This window comes from Grammomys surdaster, unplaced genomic scaffold (assembly GCF_004785775.1).
Source record: "Grammomys surdaster isolate TR1022 unplaced genomic scaffold, NIH_TR_1.0 145, whole genome shotgun sequence".
NCBI lineage: Eukaryota > Metazoa > Chordata > Mammalia > Rodentia > Muridae > Grammomys > Grammomys surdaster.
Genome location: NW_021604603.1, coordinates 2768511 through 2780833, shown reverse-complemented (window position 1 = coordinate 2780833; position 12323 = coordinate 2768511). Strand labels below are relative to the sequence as shown.

At 47.0% G+C, this 12323-nt stretch overlaps 1 protein-coding gene across 12 annotated transcripts in view; it reads right to left on the bottom strand.

Annotated features, from left to right (window-relative positions):
• Positions 1 to 8380: 8380 nt before the first annotated feature.
• Positions 8381 to 12323, bottom strand: part of Plekha6 (pleckstrin homology domain containing A6) — a 137571-nt gene continuing 133628 nt past the window's right edge. For all 12 annotated transcript variants that reach the window (XM_028764611.1, XM_028764613.1, XM_028764615.1 and 9 more), the window contains one exon: positions 8381 to 12120. The gene's annotated coding sequence lies outside the window, so the exon portion shown is untranslated. The remainder of the gene's footprint in view (positions 12121 to 12323) is intronic.

Here is a 12323-nt window from a genome sequence, read left to right as displayed (position 1 = left end):
GATCTGGACATGCCTGGTTTTCTCACCTGTTTGATAGAGCTTATGGGAAGAGGTAGAATGGTGCCCTGCCCTTTGGGTTTGTTTGTTTGTTTGTTTGTTTGTTTGTTTGTTTTTAAGACAATTTCTCCTGGCTAGACGGGAACTCACTGTGTAGACCAGTCTGGCCTTGAACTCACAGAAATCCACCTGCCTCTGCCACCCCAGTGCTGAGATTCAAGTCATGTGTCACCACACCCAACTTTTAAATGTGCTGGCCATTTTAAAAATTATTTGTTTGTTTGCTTGTTTGTTGGTTTTGTGCTAGCACGCACGAGAGATACTAGGGACCCAGACTCATGACTCAAACCTATATCAGACCTAAGGGGAGTGAGATTTATATAAACCAAGGGTGTAGGTGTCCCATGGAGTTAGGCAGCAAGGATTTCAATTTCCTTCACCCCTCTACCCCCAGTGCTCTGATGGGGCAGTGAGGTTGAACAGGTGGAGAATCGGTCTCAGGAGAAGATGGGACAGATAGGGAACCTGTGTCAATCCACTCAGTAGCTAGATAGACATGGGTACATCCTTCCCTGTTCTGAAAGCCTGACAAAGAGGCAGATGAGGACCCAGGGGCCAGCTCAGCAGTTAAGAGCACTTGCTGTTCCTGCAGGGGAACACACGTTTGGCTCCCAGGATCAACATGAGAGCTCACAATCATGGGTAACTCTTGTTCCAGGGGGTCCAGTTCTCTGTTCTGGTCTTAATAGGTACCAGGTATGCCTGCAGTACACACATATATTTACAGGCATACATACACATAAAATAATTTTTAAAAAATCTGTTTGAGAGAGAGACGAGGCAGATTGTTTCTGATGATGTTTCTCCCATTTCAGAGGGAGATGTGACCAGGTCCCCTTTGCAATGTGCCCCTGATCCCGACATGAAGCTCTCAGGTGACATGAGTGACATCCATGGCTAGACACCATGATGTCGTGGAGCCATGAAAACGGAAAGCCACACCAAAAAGGAACAAGAGAATAATTTCTGAGACATGGTTTCTCTCAGGATACAAAAGCTCAGGCAAGGCCTCCGAGGAGATGCACACGGGGCTGGAGAGATAGCTCAGTGGTTAAAAGCATTTCCTCCTCTTCCAGAAGGCCTGGGTTTGATTCTCAGCACCCGTGTCCCTACTTCAGGCAGCTCACGACTGCCTGTAACTCCATGTGGTACAGACAGACAGAGAGATACACACTAAATAAATAAGTAAAGCTTCAAAAAAATGATCCTCAGAAAATAGGCAGACACGTATACTATGCATGATAGCAGGTGTCTGAATTTAAAAGAAATAGAAAGCAGGGGAGAAGCTGGGTGTGGCAGTACCTTTAATTCCCTCATGCAGGAGACAGAGGCAGGCTGATCTCTTTGTGTCTAGCCTGGTTTATAGAGTGGGTGCCAGGCTGGTCAAGACTACCTCCTGAGACTTTGTCTCAATGACAAAAACAAGCAACCAATAACCTTGAGTCATTTTATCCAGAAACAAAAACACACATGTACGCGAGTAAACAAGTCAGATGTGGTAGCACAGAGTTGTGATCTTAGCCCTCAGGAGGTTGAGGCAGGAGGAGCCCAAGTTTGAGGCCAGTCTGGGCTCCACAGTGAGTTTGAAGCCATTTGTAATATCTGGTAAGAGCCTTTCTTCAAAAAGAGCATCCTCCCTCACCCCAGTAGCAGAGAGCAAACACTCTGTTAAAACCTGATCCTAGGAGCCACACAGACCAGTCATCCCAGCTACACTATAAGCTAAAGCAAGAGGATCGTATGTTCAAGGTCTTCCCCAATTATAGTTCAAGATCAACCTGAACAATTTAATGAGATCACACCTCAAAAACAAGTATTTGAAAAGAGTCTTTCTCCAAGGTCTAGCCTAGGAAAAGTAGTTCTCACCTTGTCTCTTTGCAACCAATGGAGACCATTACAGAAAAGCACAACCAATCAGATGCAGAGTTGGGGAGTCCAGTCCTAATGGATACATCTATAAAATAACTCCTAAACCTTAAGGTTCAGGAGTATTTTGGAATTGTGTTTGTGTGTGTGTGTGTGTGTGTGTGTGTGTAAAGATTGTAAGGGCCAGGAGGTCAGAGAATTGGTTGTTAGTAGTGTCTCCTAGGAATGTTAGAAGCTACACCCCTAAGGTATCACCAACACTACTGGCTGAACATGAGCTGAACAAGACGGCACTGAGAGACGTGCTAACATGGACAGTGGTGGGAAGCCCAGAAGGCCTCAACTCTATACAACCATAGGCAACTGAGAAATCCTGAAAATGGGAGAAATGGTCTTTCCCCAGGGAAAACATACCTATTGATTATCCAATACCAAACGGTCAGCTCCAAAAGGCACATTTACTTGTAAATTATACAGACTGAGCAGACTGTACTTCTCTTTCTGTGTGTAATACATATGTCTATACATATATGTGTAACAATAATTATTTCAAAAAAGATTATGAATTTGAAAAAAAGGGGATTATGGCAGGATTTGGAGGGAGGAAAGGAGAGGGAGTGGAATGTTATCTTAGTCAGGGTTTTACTGTTGTGAACAGACACCATGACCAAGGCAACTCTTAAAAGGGCGACATTTTTGGGGGCTGGCTTACAGGTTCAGAGGTTCAGTCCGTTATCATCAAAGAGGGAGCATGGTAGCATCCAGGCAGGCATGGTGCAGGCAGAGCTGAAGACTGCTAGGAGAAAACTGACTTCCAGGCAGCTAGGATGGGGGTCTTAAGCCCACATCCACAGTGACACACCTACTCCAACAAGGCCACACCTTCTAATAGTGCCATTCCCTGGGCCAAGCACACACAAACCATCACAAGTGGAGATGATGTAAATTATAATCTAAGTACATAAATAAACAAACAAATATATTTTTAACAGGACTAGATCTGGGACTGGTGAGATGGCTCAGCGGTTAAGAGCAATGACTGCTCCTCCAGAGGACCTGGATGCAATTCCCAGCACCCATACGGTATCACACAACTGTCTGTAACTCCTGGTCCAGGGGATCCGATGCTCTCTTCTGGCTTCTGTGCACTGCACACACATGGTGCACAGACATACACATATACAAAACTCTCACACATATAATTTTAATTTTTAAAACTTAATTTAAAAGGGCTGGGTCTATTAGTTACACAATGGTAGTATGCTTGCCTGGCATGCCTGGCGCTCCTGAGTCTGTTCCTGCCTCTAGATTCCATTCCCTAGTACTGCAAAGAAAACCCCACAAAATATCTATGTCAGATGATCGAGGTGCCCAGGTAATTGTATACAGCAAGAGAAACAGGGGAGTGAAAAAATAGAAAAGAGGCCCAGAGCAGAGGAAGCTGTCTGGTGCCTGCAGGGAAGTGGGCTGTGTGGGGCCACTGTCATGACACTGAATGGGCTTAGGATGGCTAGCAGATGCACATCTGCCATGAAGTCTCATCCGTTTAAATGGTCTCAGTGGATTGCATTCCCAAAGATCCGTGGGGAGCAGTGGATGAGCTGAGAAAAGCAGTCACGGGTGAGTCCTCGGACAGCTTCAGAGAAAGATAGAGAAACGAGCATTTATACAAAACTTAAAAGGTTTAAAGGACCAGGCCTGGAAGGATGAATCAGCAGATACAGGCACTGTGAAACCCACATAAAGCTGGAGGGAGGGACCCAACTCCGCAAAACTGGCCTTTGACTTCTGCATACAACGGAACATTTTAAAAGTTAGGGGAAAATACAAAGAGTGGCAAAAGATGAAAGGTTTTAGTACTTTTTTTGAGATAGGGTCTCACTATGTAGTCCAGGCTTCCCTGGGATTCTCTGACCTCTGCCTCCTGAGTGCTGGAATTAAAGCATGTGCCGCCATGCCTGACATTATTATTATATTATTATTACTTGTGCGTGTGTGTGTGTGTAATGTGCACGTAACTGCAGGTGCATGTTGAACAGGATGCTTTGGAGCTGGAGTTACAGATGTTGTGAGCTGTCTGATGTGGGTGCTAGAAACCAAATTCAGGTCTCTGAAAGACCATTATACACTTTGACTTGCTGAGTCGTCTCTTTAGCTCCCAAAATAATTTCTCAAAGCTTCGTTCCAGAGACCTCTGCTTAAGGCAGTGGTTCTCAACCTTCCTAATGTTGTGACCCTTTAATATAGGTGTGTTGTGGTGACCCCCCCACCATAAAATTGTTTCATTGGTACTTCACAACTGTAATTTTGCTGCTGCTATAAATTAATGTAAATATGTGACATTCAGGATATCTGATGTATGATCTCCAAGGGGATCATGACCCACAGGTCGAGAACCACTGGTTTGAGGGCTCTCTTCAGTGATTCTGGGGTGTTCTGCTCACCTTGGGCAGATGCTTTGCAGCCAGTTTCTTTGCTCTTAAGTAACACAGCCTGGCAACACGGAAAGAAGTCTCAGTTGCACGAACTGTTATAAATGTTATAATAATAATAATGTGTTGCCAGTATGTGAGATTGCGTTATTTGGTAATTTTGAGACTATGTCATAGTCCATTTAAGTTTCTTCACAATAATTTCACACAGCTGCTCATGAAGCTTATTCCTTAAGCGTCAAACCCCACACAAACGTTTCAGTAGTATGATGAACTGACGTTGGCTAAGCTTATATGAGAAGCGCTTTTTGGTCCAGGCATTAATGCTCTAAAGAGGTTTGCCGAGGACTGGGGAAAGTCTTGTTTTGGATGCTTGTGCTGTGCAGTGCAACAACTAAAAACTTAGCCAGAGTTTTGCCACCCATGTTTGAGATAGCCAAAGGCTCTCTTGCAAATCTTCTAAACACCCACTAGGGGGCAGTACGACAGCCATTAAAACCCAAAAGCTCTAGTGTCATGCATGAGACCTTAGGGTTTCTATTTAAAATTTCTGTGCCTCAGTTTCATGGCTAAGAATAGTACCTACCACATTTGGGGGGAGCATTATTGAGGAGCCATATACTAGTGCATTGATCTGGGTACCTTGATTAATCATGTAAAAACTTAATGAGTTAGTTATTGTTATTAATATTCTACAATAGCTATAGTGATTACTATTGCTATTATTAGTCTTCTATTAATAGGCTGTTATATCTAAAAATTATGCTTCTAAACTGCTTCCAAAGAATATCAAACATCAGTTAGTAATACTCTCTTCTGTCACTCCCAACGTAGCCCACTCGGGACCAGGGACAAGAGACCTCTGAAGTGGACTTTCTTGGTATGATTTTCTAGACACTGGAGCTGGGTGTCCACAATCCACCCTCCCGGGAAGGACCTCCACAAGGCCAACCCTAAGGAAGGAGTCTGGCCATAGGACAGCCAATGGCTGCCTTCTCAACTGGCTACCACGGGAAAGAGTGATGCACGTATTCGAGCAGGAGGGGGCGCCCTAGAGGCTGCCTGGCTGGCCAGCGTGTCTTCCAGCAAAAGCCTTAGCTAGTGAAGGAAGGAGCTAATTAAACATTCACCCTTCCAACCACCACGCCCTGCAGGCCGCTCAGGACCTTCAAAATGTCACCACTACGCTCTGTTGTGATGGTAAATGAATTCAACTTTTTAGAAGTGCTTTTTCATCCCTTTTTTTCCTTGCTTTTTTTTGAGAACTTCATAGGAATAGACGATAGAATTCGAGGCTGCAAAACCCAGTCACGGGTCCAGATTTCTCTGCCTGGAGCACCTCAGCACTGCACCACGCCAGACACTCTAGGGTAGTGGTTCTCTACCTGAGGGTTTCAAGCCCTTGCAATGGTGTGTGTGTGTGTGTGTGTGTGTGTGTGTGTGTGTATGTATGTGTGTGTGTGTGTATTGATACTTTCACAGGGTCGACTAAGACCATTTGCATATCAGAGATTTACATTACGATTCATAACAGTAGCAAAATTACTGGTCTAGACTCTAGACTTGGAGCCTTGGGTCCTCTAGACCCAGTGGTTCTCAACTTAACTAGTGCTGTGACCCCTTAATACAGGTCTTCATGTTGTGGTGATCCCAACCATAAAATTACATTTTCATTGTTACTTCATAACTGTAATTTTGCTACTGCTATGAATCGTAATGTAAATCTGATATGCAGATGGTCTTCCTAAGGTTTTAGGTGACCCCTGTGAAAGGTCATTCGACACCTAATGTTTGTGAAGTCAGTGGTACTAGGTGGTACTTAATGACTGCATAGTTCCCAGCAGGAAACTAGCACAGGCTCTGGACTAATGAGGGTGCTGATAGTGAGACAGGCTCAGAGCCTAGAACGTGACCAGCTAGCCTGTGCACAGGTGCCTTCTTTTCAACCTGATTTTGTTTTGTTTTGTTTTTAATTTTTTTTGGTTTTTGTTTTGTTTTTCGAGACAGGGTTTCTCTGTGTAGCCTTGGCTGTCCTGGAACTCACTCTGTAGACAAGGCTGGCCTCAAACTCAGAAATTCGTTTGCCTCTGCCTCCCAAGTGCTGGGATTAAAGGAGTGAGCCATCTCTGCCCGGCCTGATTTTTTTTTTTAAAAAAAGATGTATTTGTGTGTGTGCATGTATATGTGTGTATGTGTGCAGGCACACGGACATGCGTGCAGATGATGCCTGCAGAGGCTGGAGGACAGCACTGAATCCCCCACAGGAGTTACATACAGGCCACTGCGAGCCACCTGATGTGTGTGCCAGGAACCTAACTCAGGTCCTCAGGGAAAGCAGCTCTTTACTGTGGAGTTTCCACTCCTGTTCTGAATTGTTGTTGAAGCTTTATTTTTATTTCAGTGTATTTTGAGTATTCGGAGCATTGCAGGCTTGCCTGATACCCTCAGAGGTTAGAAGAGGACACCAGATTTTCTTGAACTGGACTCAGAGATGGTTGTGAGCTGTCTTGTGGGTTCTGGAAGCTGAACTTGGGTCCTTTGCAAGAACAGCAAGTGCTTTTAACTGCTGAGTCATCTCACCAGTTGTGCAGGTTTGAATAGGAATGGCCCCCATGGGCTCACGTGTTTCAATGCCTGGCTCATAGGGAGTGGTAGGAGGTGCGGCCTTGTTAGAGTGGGTGTGGCCTTGTTGGAGGAAGTGTGTCACTGTGGAGGCGGGCTTTGAGGTCACATCAAGCTGTGACCTGACTTCTGTGCTGGGATCACAGGTGTGTGGCACACAGCCTCCCTCTGCTGTCTTTCTGACCAAGATGTAGAACTCTCAGCTACCCCTCCAGTACCATGTCTGCCTGTGTGCCACCATGCTTTCTGCCATGCTGGTAATGAACTAAACCACTGAAGCTGTAAGCCAGCACCAAAGTAAATGTTTCCCTTTCTAAGAGCTGCCGTGGCCATGGTGTCACTTCACAGCAATAAAAACCAAACTAACATACCAGCCTCATGACTTCCAGCTCATGATCCTTCTGCCTCTGTTTTCCAAGTGCTATTATGATGGGCATGTGCTACCTGCTGAAAGCCCTTGGTTCACAGCTCTCCTGGGGATGTGACCAATCTATAATATATGTTAAAAAGAACATCCCAACTCTTGCTGTAGGAAGGGGGACAGGGTGTGACAACATTAAAGATAACAGTTTGCTATTTATTTTATTAATATGAGTACACTGAAGCTGTCTTCAGACACACCAGAAGAGGGCATCAGATCCCATTACAGATGGTTGTGAGCCACCATGTGGTTGCTGGGAATTGAACTCAGGACCTCTGGAAGAGAGCAGTCAGTGCTATTAACTGCTGAACCATCTCTCTAGCCCCTGTTTGTTTTTAAGACAGAGTTTCTTTATGGAACCCAGGTTGGCCTGGAATTTTCAATCCTCCTCCCTCTGCTCCCATGTGTTGGGATCACAGGGGTGTGCCAGGCCCAACTTTACTTGGCTTCCAGAGCCTTCCTTCACAGTAAGATTTCCAATGGAGAAGGTCTTAGAGTCCTTCACACTCAGCAAATATCTGCTAAGAGAAGTCAAAAGGCTTAGCCTCGGTGAGAATCGAGGTGGTCTTTCTGGTCCCTTACCCACACACCTTCGTGCCCCCCAAAAGCCACAGAGCTGTCAATTACTGTGTAGTAATTGACAAAGCTTAGGACCTTGTTTTTCTTCTCTGTTCCTACCATCAACATCAGAGGCAAACCAAGGAAGGTACCACCTGACACTGCCCCTGTGCAACCTTAATTTGTGACCACCACCTCTGGCTCCAGGCTGAAGATAACCTCTCTACTTCAAGTTCTGAATACTTGGTTTGGATAGAAGTTGAGAGGCACAGTTGAGGTGGTGACAGAGAAGAGCTGTCATAGGTATTATGCCTAGTCTCACCCCCAGCCCTGCTCCTCTTTCCTGTCCTGTCTGTGACCTGTGGAGCCTGAGGAGAGGGCAATGAAAGGCAGACACGGATGCATCGAGGAACACACACACAACACAGGTACAAACCACTCATTTTATTTCTGGTATTGGTTTATACAAACTTGCAAGATACAAACGCAGAGCTCAGTATCTAATCTAGTAAGATTGCCACTGAAAGGAGGGAGCAAGATCTCACCTACTTCAGCCAGGCGCCCCTTCTCAGGGGAGGGTGGTCGGCTAGACAGATGCTCAGGGGATGCTACCACAGTGTGGTCCCGACAGAGATGCTGCTCCTCCAAACGTAACTCTTTGTCTAAGGTCACTTTCATACTAAATAAAGACACTGAGATCATAGACTTCCTTGTTTGGTTTATTGTCTAACACTAGCAAACCAAATTGGCCCCAAATATGTGCATAAATAGATATGTATATATATATATATATTTATATATAGTATTTTTCCTTAGTTTAAAGAGCTGCCAGGAGGAGGGTGCCTAATGGGGAAGGGAGGGAATCCATCTTGCAGTAGTAGCGTTGCCCCAAGAACATGCCTTTCACAAAGGCAGAGAGCACACTTGCTGCTTGCAAGCTTGCTTCCTCAGAAAAATCTTTAAAGTGACAGTAGCAGTATCTGATCCCAGCCTTCTGGCTTTTGGTGGAGGAGGTAATGTGTTCCTTGGGAAGGCCCTGTGTGGGTAGCCAGGACTTTTCCCAGAAAGGGTGCTTAGCCCTCGGCCTACGTCTGGGTCCTGTTCATTCACAGTAAGAGGCTCCAGTCTGGGAAGAGGGCCATAAATGCCAGAGTTGGAGGTCAGGCTTCAAAAGCTGGCCAGAAGTGCTGTAAAGTTCCCAAACACATCATTTCAGAGCTGGGGAGAGGTCTCTCTATCCTTCCCAACCTCCTTGCTCACATCACCTGTCAGAAAGCAAGTTTGGCAAGCTGAGCTGCCACAGGCAGAACTCCAGCCCACAGCCTGTCAAAGCACTGAGGGCTCCTTCTTGGGAAAGACTTAAGCTTTGACATTGACTGTGGGGCCCTCCCCTGCCAGGAACCAGGCTTCAAGTCTGGATGCCAGACCGATGTGCCATAATAATTCTGAGGAAAAAAAGTGTCTTAGAGGGAAATAGGTGTGACACAGAGTAGGCTCAGAAGAAAGTGTGAGAGGCCCAGGAAGCTCATAGTATTCACCAAAGAACATGGGGGGGGGTCCTAAGCCACTCTCTCTGGGCTTTGCCTTGTGTCTTGGGTCTGTCAGAGAGCAAACTGTTATCCTTCAAGATGGCTGCCAGCAACCCGTTGGCCTTTTCTCACAGAGGGATGATGGGAGGTGGTCCAGGGGCCCGTGTGAGGACTGCACATCTGCAGTTGTAAACATTTCCTTCAGATGCTTGACATGCTTCCCTCACATGCTTGACGTCCCTCGGGCCACTCTCTAAAGTTGACAGTGAAGTCAAATTCTTAGGCCAGGACTTTCAAGAGAATGTCCTTCTCCTGCAGGATGCAGTCCAGGTGAACCTGGGAACCAGCCCTTTACGATGATGGGGTAATGGGAGGGAAGCCACTGGGGCAGAGGGAAGGGCACAGACTGGGACCAGGGACAGCACCCCGGTCTCCTCACACTTCACCAATCCCTTTCAGACATTGCACATTTTGAAAATAGATCTGCTTTTTAAACAAAAGCATAGAATAGGTCTGTCTTAAAATAAAGCTTTCCTCTTCCCTTCTTTGGATCAAAAAGGCAAGGGGTGTGGCTTCAACATGCTAAAAATGACGTCGACAGAAAAACGGGTCTGGGCAGGAGCTGTGGAAAGGGTTGACATCCAGACAAATTTATATATATATTACATGGGTATCTATGACATGATCACTTCCATAAAACATATATTAAGGCATGTATAGCAACATAAAGAGCCAGCTTTATGAAATGTGGGTGAGTGGTGGAGAGGCAAAGACATTTCTTGGTATTTCATGTGTATTTCTAAAAAATACCGCTTTCTTAAAAAGGAGAGACAAAGATGGGGAAAGCCCTAAAATTTTGTTTCTTTTGGGAGAAGGTTTGGGGAGAGAGGGTAACCTGGGAGCTGATCCCGCCTACCAGTCTTTAAGGAAGAAAGGGCAGATTTGGGGTGCTTGAACTATGCAGACAGGGGATGTCATGAAGAAGCACTTTTCAGAAGCCTGATAGAGGTGAAGACAGATGGAATCCCCCTGATCCAGAGTCCCTCAGAAGCAAGATAGTGTCCTAAGCACCTAGAACAGTACCTAATACACAAAAAAGTGCTTGGCTAGTATTTGTTGAATGAATTGTCATCTTTACTTGCATATGAACCAGCAACTGTCCCGACCATGATGGAGTGGCGCTGGACTGATGGGAGATGCTGCAGTTGTTTCTTGGGGCCACTGATGTTCAGGCTGAAGTCTCTGAGCAGCAGGTACGGCAGGGCAGCCTGGGGCTTGGTGTCTGAAACTAGCCTTCCTTCAATGCCCTCTGGCTACATTCATGCACGGTAGCTGGACTAGAGGAAGACTATTCTCTGCTACTGTCTCTCCCTGTCCTGTCCTCCCTGGCTAGGTGGGGGGGGGGGGGGGGAAGAAAGCCTCTGGTCCTGCTCTAGATGCCTGAGACGAGAAGGAAGGACCTGGCCTCACAGTTAAATCTTCATTCCTTCTCCCAGGGCAAACCTCAGCCTGCCCACTGTACTTTCCAGGTTTAAACTGGCTAGGTAAGGCCCCAAGGCTGAGAGACTTTATATAAGACAGTTGTCTCTCTCCCCATAACTCTGGAAGAGACTGCAGGCCTTGACACAGATAGGACCATCTCACAGGTTACCTCACTCTAACACCCTCTTACCTCATACCTTGCTACCAAGTACCTCAGCTAGGGCTGATGTGTGCCTGGTGCAAGTCCTCCTGGGGCCTCCTGCCCCTTAGGAAGACGTGAAGGTACAGAGGTGACAGGCCCTCTGCTTGGCACTAACCGAAGGCTCCACACTAGGGAAGCCATTCCTACTCTTCCTTCCCATTTCCCTCCTTCTTTGCATCCCTGTTGCTCGTGAAAAGCATCTGGCCTTCTCTTCCTTCACTCTCTTAAGCCTCTTTCCTCTTCCATCTTGCTCCTGCTTCCAACTTGCCCTCAGACACTGTGCAGACCTGCTGTCATCTCTCTGTAACACACCTTACCCCTCCAGGAGCCCAGGGGCCTCTCCCTATAACTCATCATCTTCTTTGGCTCAAGCAGGGTGGCCGGCCTTCAGTGAACTCTGGGAAATCCATCAGCAGGGTTGTGCCAAAGCCTTGGGCATCGCTGAGGCAGCTGGGACTGTACGGGAGGAAGGTGATGGCAAGAGTTGGCCTCTCGCTGTGTTGTATGGGATCCAAGGGATGGATGGAGAGTCTGTCTTGTCTTCACTTCCAGCCCTCACCCAACAGCTGAGCACATGCTCCCACCAGCACACGGACTCCATCGGGGGATGGTGCAGGAGGGCCCCACAATGCCATCCAGAACTGCACTTGAGCTCCCCGTGACTGGGGCATCAGAGAGGATGCCATCCTGGCCTTGCCATCCTGGGTCTTGCCTTAGAACCATGACACGACAATGCAGGCTTCAGGGCAAGGGCAGCAGATGTGAACTTGAAGGCATCCATGTTCCTTTATGAAGCAGCCCCGGTCCCCAGCCTGGCTCTCTGAGGCGTCCCCACGGTGGGTACAAGGGCAGGAGGCCAGGATGAGAAGCCAGAGCCCCAGGTGTGCAGTGGATGCTATCAGAAGGTGGCTCTGTGGAGCTTCACAGCATTGGCCTCAGCCAGGGCTTGCACTAGAAAGAAGAAAAGCCGGTGAGTAGAGAACCCAGGGTGGCAAGCTCCAGCCAGCTTCTCTAGAGAATAGATGCTTCATTGCAAAGAGCTGGGGAGCCGTCCCTTCTCTAACCTGGAAAGAGTGGAAAGGAGGGTAAGAAGTCAGGGTGTCCCCACCCCCCTCGCCCACCCCATTCCAGACACAAGGCTCTGTGCTGCCCTG